Here is a 14,948-nt window from a genome sequence, read left to right as displayed (position 1 = left end):
ACTTATCATTTATAAGTGCCTATCATGTTTGCTATATGGCATGAGACTCACCATTCCATCTTATTTATATCTCATATAAATAACTTGGTAACAAACATGAATACAATCTTTCTGGATAAGTCACGTCCTTATTATGAAGTATCCTCGATTGTGAACCTATTTATGATACTTTGTACTAGAAATACTATCACTCATATTCTTAACAACTTAAGAATATAATTTCTAACAAAATATCAATGGACCTTTTCTATTACACATAAATAAATATATTATGTAAACGGAAAAATGGAAATGCCTTTAATTAATAAAAATATGTACAAGATACAAACTAAATGATATGCTTAGGGCATACTACTAACACATGGAATGTGAATTGTGGATTGTAGTAGTGTGGAAAGGTGGTATTGGAAGTGTTGTTTTTATGCAGGGAATTCTAGACCTATGAGTCCAGTGTATTCAAATGAATATAAGTAGAGCTAGATAGTTTCAATTGGTGTGAGGCCAATTGAAGATGAAATTTAAGACCTTAAGCCACTTTTTTAATGAAGAAACCCTATCCAAAAAACTAACTTAAATTAACCTAAAAATTGCCTCAATCTTGGTAACACATAAGCTGTCCCTGGAAAATGACCAAATGAATAATATTTGTTCAAATGGTCATAATTCAGTGTAGAAATGTCCAATTGACCTGAACTTTATATCAATGAAAAGCTTAGACAATGTAGAACAACTTTCATGGAGAACATAAACTCAAATTCTGAACCTAACCAATTCAAATTGCTAGTCTAAATTAGGATACCAAAACTGCTAGAACCAAATGGTGCCCTAAAATTCTGGGTACTGACCAATCTTCCAGTTATGGTTAAAAGGCTATAACTTGAGTTACAAAACTCCAAATGAAGTGATTCAAAAAGGGAATTAAAAAAGACACAATAAGGAATAACTTTGATGAAGAAAAATTTACCAAATTCTCACTGTAGCTTAGACCAATGGAATAGTAAATATAGGACACAAATATTAAAATTTTGAAAATACTTTTAGGAGGCTTTGAATTGCAATTAGCAATCAATGCCAACAAATTTAGAATCCAAAATGTGGTATAATTATCTATCAAACATTTATATACATATTATGTATAAAAAGTCAACAATTTGAGTGAATAGTAAAGTATAAATAGTAACCCTAAAGACATAAGAAATAATAATAGAAATTAATACCTTGCATAATTAATGGCATATGAGAAACAAGAAGAATGTTTTGAGTATGATGGTTTATGAAAACCATTGCTGTGAATTGTGATGAATATGAGTGATATAATGAAAGTATAAATTATGATGAATGCATACATTATGTAGAATTATATTTTAGAAATTTATACTTCTACTAGTAATAAAAATTAAAATGTTATAAATTATAATTGGAATATATAACGAAATAATGATACTTATGAACCCTTAATGGTACTAATGTGCCCATGTATCGCCTAAACACATGTGTCAGATTGGATAGATTGGCATGCCAATAGGGTATTATTTTAGCAGTACTGCGTAAGACTTTATGCCTGTATTTATGGCTTTATGCCCGCACTCATGGCTTTATGCCCGATTACTTGTTATCATGGCTTTTAGCTATACTAATATGTTATCATGACTTTTAGCCATACTGATTGCATATGTGGTTGACATTCCGTATTTCACGTCCCATGGTATGAGGCCCGAGGCACAGCGGTGCTTAGTGCCCATGACCCGCTTATCCAGTTTTTATAGGTTACTTGGGCAGTAAAATTTGTTAAGAATAATGTGAATTAAATGAATGAATAAGAAAGAAACTATAATTAGTTTTAAAATTTTATTTACTATGCAATAATTCAAAATACCTATAAATAAATTAGTGAAATAATAAGAAGATTTGCAAAAGAAATAGAACATAAATAAATATTACAAATGCGTCTCTCGTAATAAATTAAGACTAAATTTAATATTGTTAAATAATTGAATATTGTTTATATTATTATTGTAAAGTTTATACACTAAGCATTTTCAAAGAAGGACAAGTTAGGATAATCGATAATTAATATTAGTAATCTCATCCGAAATTAAATTAATTCTTGAACATCCAAATGTTGCTTCGGTTTTATCTTTATTGTATATTATGTTCTTTGTTATATTATCACACCACTAAGCAGTAATACTTAGCGCGATGAATTGTTTCCTTCGAGCAGATACTGAAGTTAAAATCCAGTGGACAATTGACTGAGATTTTTGGAGTCCAGATCTGCAGAAGTGTCTGAAGTATTCAAGGTTGTCACCCCCTCAGCAATGCATGTAGATAGGGCCCATATAGGTCATATTTTATATTTTGTATAAAATGCTTAGTTATAGTATAGTAATATAGATTATGAAAATATAATTAATTTATATATCATGTAAATTAAGAAATTATGTAATTATTTTGTAAATTAGATAAATTAATGAAATTTGAAAATTTTGCTTATGTGATTAAACAAGCCGGGATTTCGGCGATGAGTGACCTCACTGGGAAATGATAATGAGTTCGATGTAACTCTAAATTCAAGCGGAACCCTATGAGACCCTTAATAAAGAGTTAATTAAGGGAATTTCTATGAAGTAATAAGGCAAAGAAATGAAAAAAAATAAGCACAAAGCAAAGAAAGATAAGGCATTATTGGATATTATGAAAAAGACAGACATAAATCCGGTAAGAGCCAAACTTGGTCAATTAAATTTGAAAGTCCAATATTGACAAAAAATGAGAGAAATTAATTTAATGAAGCTAGATTAATTTAATTAATTGAGATTATAAAAATTAAATATAATTATTGAAAAGTCAAATTGTAATTATTATAAACTTCAAAATAATTATAAAATTGACATTTCAATTATTTACAAATATGCCATTGAATATTAAATTAATATATATATCAATAATTGATCAAATTTTCTGCCATCTTCTTCCTTGTTCCCGTCCATATGCTCTCCCCAAACTTTCTCTCAAAATTCCTTCCTTCCACCATTGAGACACCATCATCCAAGCTCCCAAATACTTACCTACCTTCATAAATTTAGTTGGAAACTTAGAGAAACCTTCATATCCATCCGTGAAGTGAAGAAAACACATCAAAATCTCAAGCAAGAATTCTACAAAGAAGTGGTTCTATAAGGGAAAGTGGAGTTTTGATTGAGGTGAAGGTTGATTTAGGCTAAGGAGAGCATGAAGACAAGGTTAGTGCTAACAATTCCTATCAATTTTGAAGTTTTAAGAATTTTAGTTAGGGTTTTGACCCAAAAAAATTAGGGTTTTATGAATTGATGCTTAATTGACTTTGTTGAGACCATTGTTGACTATTAGAAGTGCCATGAATGTCAATTGAAGTTTGGGAGTTGAGAGGAATTGATATTGGGAGTGCAAATTTTCCATGTAGGATTTCTGGACCTTGAGTCCAGTATGGTTTTTAGGCTATAAGTAGAGTTGTGTTACTCCAATTGATGTGAGGCCAATTGGAGATGAAACTCAGAAAAATTTGCTACATTTTTCATGGGGAGAATATGCCTAAAAACTGACTTTAATAAGACCTAAAAATTGCTTGAATTCGGGTAACTCTAATCTAGATCTGGAAAAAGACCAAATGAACAGTAAATGTTCAAATAACCATAACTTTCTCTAAAAAGATCAGAATGATCTGATTCTTGAAACATTGGAAAGATTAGACATAGGAGCACATTTTTTATGAAGAACACAGAGCTTAATTCTGCCTCTAACCCAACCAAATTGCTAGCAAAAGTTAAGTCAACAAATCTGTCCAAAACCAAAATTGACATAAATTCTAGACTTAGGCCTATCCGACTAGTTTTGAAAAAAATGTCATAACTTGGTCTACAAAATTGTAAATGCAATGAAACCAAGGCTAAATTTTTATAATACATAGATCTACAATATTGATGTTTTGACCAAAATCCAGAACCCAAGGGAACTAGGTCAAATTACTAGAACAAATCAGCACATCAAAACCTGGAATTTAACTAAACCACCACTGGACCTTAGAATAGTTTTTATAGCATTTCTCCCACTAGGAAATCCAAAATGGGATGAGCCAAACTATTCTGGAAACCTAAGAGATAGAGCTCTAACTTTGATTCAGAAACTTACCTCAAATTTAGAGTGTAAGAATCCTAAAATGGGAGTCAAAGCCACTGACCTGAACCTAGAATCCTGAAGACATAGGGTACCTGAGTCCTGGCCAGTTAATTTGCTATAATTAATTCTACAAGACCTAAAAAATTGTAATTCAAAATTTTAAGTGATCATAAGACATTGGGCAACAACTTCTATGAAGAATATTGGGCCTAAAGTGGCTGTAACATGTCCAAATAATTAAGGAAGATTGAGTCCAGAATCTGCCTAATTCTGGAACTAAAATGAGTTAAGGAACCAGTTTTGGTTATTTGACCATAACTTGAGTTCTAAAGCTCTAAATGACATGATTCAACAAGAAAAACAAAGATAATACATATAAGAACAAATTCCATGCAGAAAGTGTAGCCAAACAGTGGCAACATCTTGGACAATTTGATAGATAAAAGCAAGGCACAGGTTCTGAACCTAAAAAAAGGTTCATGAAATCATTTGATACATAAACAGTAAATTACCTAAATGATTTGCTAAACACATAAGTTATATGAAAATACACTTGGAACCTATGTTTTCATCATATATGAAATAACAATACTATAAATATGTATAGTACATGACATAAAATAATAAGAGTGATAAATATATAGGTTATATGAATATGTACTTAGGACTCATGTTCCCATTATAAATGACATGAATATGTACTTGGGATCTATGTTCCCATTATAATGACATGAAAATGGTAAAAAGCATAGATGGTACATGAAGTGAAATAACAATATGTTATGAACCCTTAATAGTACATAGCATGAAATAATAAAATTATAAGTGCTTAATAATACTAATTTGCCTAAAGTATACCTAAACTTATATATATAGCTTGGATCAATTGGTATACCAATTAAGGACTACAGCTTTCTGTACTACCCATAGGAATAATCATTGATAGACAATATATGTCTAATATGATTGTTCTACTGGCTTTATGCCTGCCCATTGACCATTGTGCTTGATATGATTTTCAGCTTTATGCCTGCCTGTTGGCCTTGTACCTAACAAGACAGATGTATACATGCTAGACATACGGATGTCTAACTTGTATACTCTTGTGTATCCAGTCTTTATAGTCTATCATAGGTATTGGAGAGATTGACCAGTAGAGTCCAAATAGAGATATTGAGCAGATCTGCAATAGTGTGGGAGTCACCTCAGCAGAGTATTTTTGGTAGGACTCATGTGTATTTAGATTTTATATTTTTTATTTCTGTATATAAGTCAAAGATGTAATTCATTTTGAGACCGTAATATAAATTGTAAACTATTGTATATGAATTCTATTAATAAAGGTAAATGTGTTTTACCTAAATTAATTATATGACATATGATATGAATTGATGATAAGATGTGATACATGGAAACTAATGAGATGGATATGACAAAACGTAAATTGATATAAATTGAACTTATGATATGAAAATTTTAACAGGTAAATAGTGGAACCCGCCATGCACTAATAAAACAGAGCAAATTCTGTCTGAGTCTTCATAAGAATGAAATGTGAAAAAAAAATTTATACATGGGATAATAAAAATAAATGGACATTAAATTAATAATGTACATGACAAGATAAAATAGGGTGCTCCGGCACCGAATGTGGCACACCTTGCTCGACTACATTGTAGACGGGTGAGGGTGTTACAAAATATGTAGAGGCTTCAATAATCAAGAAATTAACAGTTCAAACATAAACAGACTGACCAAATTACACAATTATAAAACTAAAGTTTCATAAGGTAATTGAACTAACAAAAACAAAGTTCTAAAACTAAACAGCTGGTTGGTCTTCTTCATTTGTGGATTGCACTGGCTCATTTTCTGCTGCAGGTGCTTGTTCATTGGATTTCTCAGAAGCAGTATCCAGGTTTTCTACCATAGCCTTCATTTCTTCAAAAATATCTTGGCCCCATTTGTACAGCTGGTTAAAAGAGGCTGCCAGCTTGTTATAAATGTCAATCATTTCTTTGTCATGAATTTTCTGCTTTTTCCTGAATGAAGAAAACTTCTTTTTAATCTTTTTCTCTAGCTTGGCTTGCTTCTGTCCAAGTGCATCAACCTTAGCTTCTAAAGCTTTCAAAACAACCACAAGATCAGAACTATCATAAAAAACAGGTGGCCGTGAATCACTAATTCTATCAATTTTGGCTTCCAAATTTTTAAGAAAAACAAATAAGTCTGATTGCCCAACAGTAGGTAGGTGAGAGCTAGAAGGACCAGCATCAGTTTGCTATCTTATACCCTGTGATTACTGCTGCTCTTCACCCTCATGTCCCCCATTTACCAGCACATAAACATCACCCCTTTTTAAACAAATTTTCATTTGAGTCATGATAATCCTGTCCAGAAAGGACTGGCCAACCATAGACACCATATCATACTGGTCAGGGTTAAAACCAAATGATTTGGCAATTATAGTCACCATCCCTCCAACAACTATACTATCAGCTGAATTATTAGACACTATGTGTTTCATATGAGAGCAAAGAAAATAAGCATCATTTATCTTTTTCTTCTCTTTCATACACCATAAAAAGAATAAATCATTCTTTCCTACAACTCCATTACTGTGCCCTCTGCCTAGTATAGTGTAAGACATGAACCTTTGCAAGTATCTCAGAGCAGGGTCTTGGATAGTTGAGGCCTTAGCAGAACTAGGGTTGTAATATTTTCCATATGGTGCAATTGACTTTCAAAATGAAGGGGGGTCATAAATATTCCTTTACCACTCAATCACTTTTGCACCATTATTACAAAAACCAAATAAAACATTCACTTGAGCAGTGTCAAGTTCTCTGTCCTGACCTAAACACCTAAAGGAAATGGTGTCCCTATGGTTATTGTTTATGGGCTGGAAATCCAATTGCAGTGAGCTTAAAAATTCAAATGTCAATTCCTTAGAAGCAGGTTCTTGAATTTTAGTAAAATCACTCTAACCTACATTCTCTAAATATTCACTAACAGAGTCGTAAAGCCCTATCTCCCTGAGACTGTGTTCATCAATGTAATTGGCAGCTAGAATTTTCTTTTTAGCAAGTGCTTCATAATTTTTCCTCATTTCAAAATCTCTAAAAGTCCATGGGTAAAATGAATTTACCTTCTTGCCGGATTGAGGGATAATTGGAGCAGTTTGAGACACAGTTGGGGAATGATGTAGAGGCGATTGAACCCTAGTTGGAGCAGAAGAAACTTGTAGTGAAATAGGACTTTGCGTAGTAGAGCGGGTCCTAGTACTGATTGGCTTTGGATAAACAACCCTAGGCTATTTCGGTGGAGCAGAGGAGCTAAGAATTGATTTTTTTCTTTTTTGCGTCTCATACACAGCTGAAGGGGCGGATTTTGTGTGTGGTTACGAGGAAGGTGTGGCATCTTGGGTTGCATTGGCAGGATTAGGGGTAGAATGACAGGATTGGCAAGGTGGAGAATTAGGGTTCGTATCGGGAATTTAGGGATTTAGGGCCGAAATGGGAATTTTGGGTGTAGCATCGGGTGGTGTAGGGTTTGGTGTTAGGGTTGAAGAGTTGCTGTTACTAGCCATTTTTATGGCTCGCAGCTTGGGTATGTGGGTTAAAGGTTGTTTGGTGCGCACCATGGAAGGAACAGTGAAGGTTTTAAGTCATGCGACTGATGAGATGAAATAAAATGAGATGGCTAGGGTAAAGGTTTAAGTGGTGATATACCTAGGGTCTAACTTGAGGCATGTTGAGAATAGTTGGGGAGGTGACACGCCCCCTGTGATTTGGTGTAAGATGAATAACATGAGGCATGTTGGAATAAAAGAGAAAAGTGACATGCCTTGTGTGATTTTACATGAGGTGCCACATGAGGCATGTGAGACCCCTTGAAACTCTTGGCAGGTTTTACATTTTTAGCAATTTAGAGTGCTAAGAACAGGTTTTGATGGTGACACTACCCCCAGCATACATCATGTTGAACCTAGTGCTAAATGACCTGATATACAACCCAAAAATGTGATACTAAACACACTAAAACCAAACCTAAAATACAATTTGCACAAAAATTTCGCTCAAAATCCAATTGAGACCCAATTAATCACTAAGAATAATTAAAATCCATCAATCCACCAAACACAAACTAAAACATTATTCAAGTAATATTCACATTAACAATCACACCACAAGGAATAACATCCAAATTCAACCCCCAAACTCATCATTAAAAATTAATGAACAAGGAACAAAATTCTGCTGCAGACACTGTTCACATGACTAAATTTTTGCAGAATTGTATCATGAAATTTCACAAAATATCCAATGTCAAATAAGTCAATTTCAGTGTACTACATCAAAATTAATTACCCAAAACTATATATCTCACCAATTTCCTTAAAAGTTTGAAACAAAATGGCCTTCCGCTCCACCATGTTACTGCAATCAGACATAAAGCTCAAATTAGTTCATATTTGACTTTGTTAAGAATAGCATGCCCTATAGAAAATAAATATGAGGTTCAACAACTTTCCAAATACTTATTCCCTTAATTCAGCATACACATTTGCTTAAAATCTCCATTAACCTGTAGAAAGAAATTTTAATGTCAAATTTGAGTTTAATGGGGTATAAAATGAAACAAAATAAAAGAAAAATTAAGTATAAGGAAAAATTTTGGGGTACCTCCCAAAGAGCGCTAATTTTAGGTCATTAGTTTAACCCTCCTTAATTTAGTGAATTGGTGGATCATCAAGGAAACAACTTGTTCCCTTCTCAATTGGCTGGCCTGTGATATAAGTCTTAAGCCTTTGACTATTAACTTTAAAAAGCCCAAAATTTTTACTCCAAATATCTACAGCTCCATGGGGATAAACTTTGATGACCTTGAAAGGACCAAACCATCTTGATTTCAACTTCTCAGGAAAGAGTCTAAGTCTAAAATTATATAATAAAACCATGTCACCCTCTCTAAACTCCTTTCTTTTAATATACTTATCATGCGAAAATCTAGTCCTTTCCTTAAAAATCCTAGCATTCTCATAGGCATCCAACCTTATCTCTTCAAGTTCATTTAATTGAAGCAATCTTTTCTCTCTAGCACTTTTAAATCAAAATTCAAAGTTCGAATTGCCCAATAAGCTTTGTGTTCCAAATCAACTGGCAAATGACATGATTTCCCATAGACTAGCTTAAAAGTGTAGTTCCAATGGGTGTCTTGTAAGTTGTCTTGTACGCCCATAACGCATCATCTAGCCTCAATGACCAATCTTTCCTTGAATGATTAACAATTTTTTCCAAAATTCTCTTCAATTCCCTATTAGATATTTCAACTTGCCCACTGGTCTGAGGATGGTAAGGTGTAGCTACCTTATGAGTAACCCCATATTTCTTCAAAAGATTTTCAAACTGTTTATTGCAGAAATGAGATCCACCATCACTGATTATAGCTCTTGGAGATCCAAATCTAGTGAAAATAAACTTCTTCAAAAATTTCACTACTACCCTTGCATCATTTGTAAGGGAAGCAATGGCTTCAACCCATTTTGACACATAATCCACACCTACCAAAATATATTTATTCCCAAAATATGATGGGAATGGTCTCATGAAATCTTTGCCCCAAACATCAAGTAACTCAATCTCCAAAATTCCTTGTTGTGGCATTTCATTTTTTCTTGAAATATTCCCCACTCTTTGACATATATCACATTTCAAAATAAATTCTCTCATAATTTTGAACATGTGCTGCCAATAAAATCTAGTTTGAAGTACTTTAGCTACTGTTTTATCCACACTGAAATAACCTCCATAGTCAGAAGAATGACAATGCTCTAAAATATTTCCTATTTCCTCTTCAGGCACGCACCTTCTAACTAGGCCATCATTACATCTCTTAAATAACAATGGATCCTCCCATGTATAAAATTTCACATCATGTAAAAATTTGTTTTTCTGTTGATAGCTCAAATCTGGTAGGAGAACTCCACATGACAGGTAATTGACAAAATCTGTAAACCATGACAATGCAGCAACAACAACTAGTAATTGCTCATTTGAGAAGAACTCATTAATGGGCAATTCCTCCTCATTTCTATCTTTACTCTCATACTTAATCCTTGATAGATGATCCGCTACAACATTTTTAGCTCCCTTTTTATCTTTAATTTGTAAATCAAACTCCTGTAGCAATAGAACCCATCTTATCAGTCTTGTCTTTGCTTCTTTTTTATTCATCAAATATCTTATGGTGGCATGGTCTGTATAGACAATCACTTTTGATCCAACTAGATATGATCTAAACTTTTTCACAGTAAATACCACAGCTAAAAATTCCTTCTCAGTGGTGGCATAACTTACTGGAGCATCATATAGAGTTTTGCTGGCATAATAAATAGCATAAGGCCTCTTCTCTTTTTTCTGACCAAGTACAGCTCCCACAGCAAAGTCACTAGCATCACACATAACCTCAAATGGCAATGACCAATCTAGAGGTTGCATAATAGGGGTTGTTGTTAGAGCTTCCTTCAACCTGTTAAAAGAATCAAAACAAGCTTGGTCAAAATTAAAAAGAACATCATGATTTAACAAATTTGTAAGAGGTTTAGTCATTTTTGAAAAATCCTTTATAAATCGCCAGTAGAAACCAGCATGCCCAAGAAAACTTTTAATTCCCTTCACTAAAGTTAGTGGAGACATCTTCTCAATCACTTCTACTTTGGCCCTGTCCACTTCAATTCCTCTATGTGATACCAAATGTCCAAGAACAATGCCTTCTTGCACCATAAAATGACATTTCTCCCATTTTAGTACAAAATTTGTTTCTTCACATCTTTTAAGCACTTTAGAGAGGTTAGATAGACAATTATCAAAAGAAAAACTATATACAGAAAAATCATCCATGAAAACTTTCAGAATTTCCTCAATAAAATCAGAGAAAATGGCCATCATACACCACTTAAAAGTAGCTGGTGCATTATATAAGCCAAAAGGCATTATTCTATATGCAAACGTGCCATATGGACATGTGAATGTGGTTTTCTGTTGATCACTAGGATGTATTAGGATTTGAAAAAAACCAAAATATCCATCCAAGTAACAAAAATGCGAATGTTTTGCTAACCTCTCTAACATTTGATCAATAAAAGGCAAGGGAAAATGGTCTTTCCTAGTGGCACTATTAAACTTCCTATAATCCATGCACATCCTCCATCCTGTGACAATTCTAGTAGGTATCAACTCATTATTTTTATTTTTCACAATGGTCACACCTTCTTTCTTAGGTATTACATGAACTGGGCTAACCCAACTACTATCAGAAATAGGATAAATGATCCCAGCTGCAAGCAGTTTCAAGACTTCTTTCTTCACCACCTCTTTCATATTAGGATTCAACCTTCCTTGATGTTCTATGGTGGCTTTAAAATTATCCTCTAAAAGAATTCTATGCATGCACAAGGTAGGGCTTATACCCTTAATATCATCAATGGTGTAACCAATGACTTTCCTATGTGCTTTTAACTTTCTCAACAATTTTTCAACTTGTACATCACTCAAACTTGCACTAATAATGACAGGATAAGTTGAATTAGGTCCAAAAAAAGCATACCTTAATGTAGATGAAAGTGATTTGAAGTTTACCGGTGGTGCTTCCTTCTCATCTAGCAAAGGTAATTGCGCAACTTCATGTTTCAACTCTTCAACTTGCAAAACTTGATCTCCTATAACTTCTTGAGTAGCTTTCAAAATTTGAGCAAAAGCTGCAACTTCAGGATTTTCATCCTTTGTTGTTCTACTATGTACCAAACAATTCTCCAAAGGGTCCTTAGGATATCTTTTCCTAAATTCTTCTTCCACAATTTCATCAATAACATCCACCCTTAAACAAGGGTCAACTTCATGATGTTTCTTCAAAGCTTGATTCAAATTAAATTCCACCTCCTCTTCTACAACTTTTAATGTCAATCTACCATTCTTCACATCAATTATAGCCCCTGCTGTGGCTAAAAATGGCCTTCCTAAAATGATAGGTATATGAATATCCTCTTCCATTTCAAGAACCACAAAATCCACAGGAATGAAAAATTTTCCAAATTTTAAGGGTACATTCTCCGAAATTCCTATTGGATATTTGATAGATCGATCAGCTAGTTGCAAAGAAATGGTTATTGGCTTCAATTCTCCAACCTTTAACTTTTCACAAATAGAGAGTGGCATCAAACTTATACTAGCTCCAAGATCACACAATGCTTTATCAATACTAGTATCCCCAATATGACAAGGAATAGAGAAACTTCCTGGATCCTTCAATTTCGGTGGGAGCTTATTCCGCAAGAGAGCACTACACTCCTCTGTTAATGCCACAGTTTCATAATCTTTTAGTCTCCTCTTATTTGACAAAATTTCTTTCAGGAACTTAGCATATGAGGGCATTTGAGAAATTGCATCTGTAAATGGAATGTTGATGTATAATTTCTTCAAAACTTTCAAAAATTTCCCGAACTGCTTATCTAGCTTTGCTTTCTAAAACCTCTGAGGATATGGCAATGGTGGCTTGTATGGGGTTGGAGGCATATACTTTTCCTCTTCTTCTTTTTCAACTTCCTTCTTCTTGTTTGCTTCCTCATTAACTTCATCATGATTTGAAGTAGATTCATTCTTGTCTTCATCTTTTTTCTTCTTTTCCTCTTCTACCTCATCTTTCTTTTCATCTCCCAAAATTTTCCCACTCCTTAGGATCACTGCCTTGCAATATTCTTTAGGATTCTCTGGTTGACTTGGAAGTTTTTTCTGTGCTTTGCTAGAAGAACTTGCTTGTTGAGCTATTTGGTTTTCTAATATCCTGTTATGAGTGGCAAGCTGGTCTATCCTTGAAGTTAATTGTTGAATTATTTCTTCTTGTTTTTGTTGAGCAGCTAAGAAATTCTCCATCATAGACTTCAAAATTGAATCTTGGTCTAAAGACTGAACTGGTGGTTGTGGAACAGGTGCATTTTGATTCCTTTGTGGTGAAAATCCAGGTGGTACTCTGTTTTGCTAAAAATTCTACTGTTGTTGCTGAAAATTAGGAAGTTGTTGATAATTCTACTGTTGCTATCCTTGTCGACCTCCCCAAGAAAAGTTAGGATGATTTCTCCATGCTGGATTACATGTAGCCGAAAAAGGATTGCCAACTGGTTTCTGATTGTAATTCCCAATGAAATCAACTTGCTCATTTCCAAATTCTTGCCCATAAGAAGGAAAATCATTGATATAATGCATATTTCCTGCACCAACATCTTCTACATGACTAGATCCTCCAATTGAAGAATCAACTTCATGCTTAACTTATCCATTTTTCTGGTCTAAGCATCAAATTTGGCATTGAACATACTCATGGCATCTAACTCATATACACCAGCTGATCTTCATTTCATTTCTTTCACAGCTCCATTGATAATTATTGTAAGCAATTTTATCTAATGCTGAATAATCTTCGTTTTCTAACTTCTCCATAAGATCACCTCATGAAGATGCATCGATTATACTTCTAATTGCTGGAGAAACACCATTGTAGAAATGTTAAACTAGCATCCATTTAGGGATTCCATGATGTGGACATCTCTTTTGAAGACCCTTGCATCTCTCCCAAGCTTCATAGAGACTCTCATCATCCCTTGGTCTGAAAGAAGTTAATTTATTTCTCAATTTTGCAGTCTTGCTAGGAGGAAAATATTGAGCCAAGAAAGCTTGTGACAACTCATCCCAAGTAGTTATTGAACTCGGAGGTAATGAATGCAACCACTTCCTAGCACGATCCTTCAAAGAAAAAGGAAATAATCTCAATCGGATGGCATCATCTGATACTCCATTTATCTTCATCATGTCACTAATTTCAAGAAAATGTGCGAGGTGCACATGTGGACTCTCAGTAGGACCTCCCCCAAACTGTGATTGTTGAACCATTTGACAAAGTGAGGGCTTCAACTCAAAATTATTCACTTCCACTCTAGGCCTTGTAATACTTGGTCTAAAATCTTCAAAATTAGGAAAAGCATGATCCTTAATTGATCTATTGTTGTTGTTTGCCATAGCTTCTATCACTTGTTGCTCTTGTTGTTGCTCTTGCCGCCTTTGAATTTTGAGTTCAGCTTTCTTATTTTAGACTATGCTCTTAAATCTTTAGCTGTCTTTTCAATCTCAGGATCAAAAATTAAATCAATTTCTACACTTTTTGTCCTTCTCACATAAAAGATATGTACCTGAAAAATCAAAACAAGAAAATCTCAAAGTAAAATAAAAAAGAAAAGAAATTAAAATAAAAAATAAAGTGCCCAAATTAACCAAATAATCAATCGTCTAATATCAAACAAAAACAAATCCTCGGCAAAGGCACCAAAAACTTAATGCGTACTTCGCAAGTATATGGGTCATTCAAGCAGTAAAGAAAAGATATCGTCCCACAGAGATTTGTTGTTTGAGTACCAAATTATAAAAGTCATGATTATTCAGGCTATCAATAATTTGTGCTAAAAATAGAGTAAGAGATACAGAAAATTAAATTGGGAAAATAAGGAAATTATAATGAAATAAGTAATTAAATTTCTAAGCACTATACTAATTTACTAAAATTTTAGCAAGTAATTAAAGATTTAATTAATTAATGGTAAAAATTAATTCCAAAGTTGAGGTTCATGAAGTAAATTTAATTGGGATTTGGATAGGCAAAACCAAGATTAAGAGAAACACAAGTTTGAAGGAATTTGATTTTGATTTCCTTTAATTTCTGTTTTAAGCAAACTAAAGAGTGTTTTA

General features: G+C 33.6%; 1 protein-coding gene and 1 non-coding gene across 2 annotated transcripts in view; one reads left to right on the top strand and one right to left on the bottom strand.

Annotated features, from left to right (window-relative positions):
- The window catches only part of LOC110636009 (pectinesterase inhibitor 6), a 40,237-nt gene that overhangs the window by 20,215 nt on the left and 5,074 nt on the right, over positions 1-14,948 (bottom strand). The gene's annotated exons all lie outside the window — the stretch shown is intronic.
- LOC131178272 (small nucleolar RNA R71) lies at positions 13,738-13,844 on the top strand. Its single transcript, XR_009147406.1, has one exon. It is a non-coding gene; the product is annotated as a small nucleolar RNA R71 (small nucleolar RNA).

The sequence above is a fragment of the Hevea brasiliensis genome, chromosome 2 (assembly GCF_030052815.1).
Source record: "Hevea brasiliensis isolate MT/VB/25A 57/8 chromosome 2, ASM3005281v1, whole genome shotgun sequence".
Lineage (NCBI taxonomy): Eukaryota > Viridiplantae > Streptophyta > Magnoliopsida > Malpighiales > Euphorbiaceae > Hevea > Hevea brasiliensis.
Note: the sequence above shows the minus strand (reverse complement) of the source record. Positions and strands in the feature narration are given on the sequence as shown.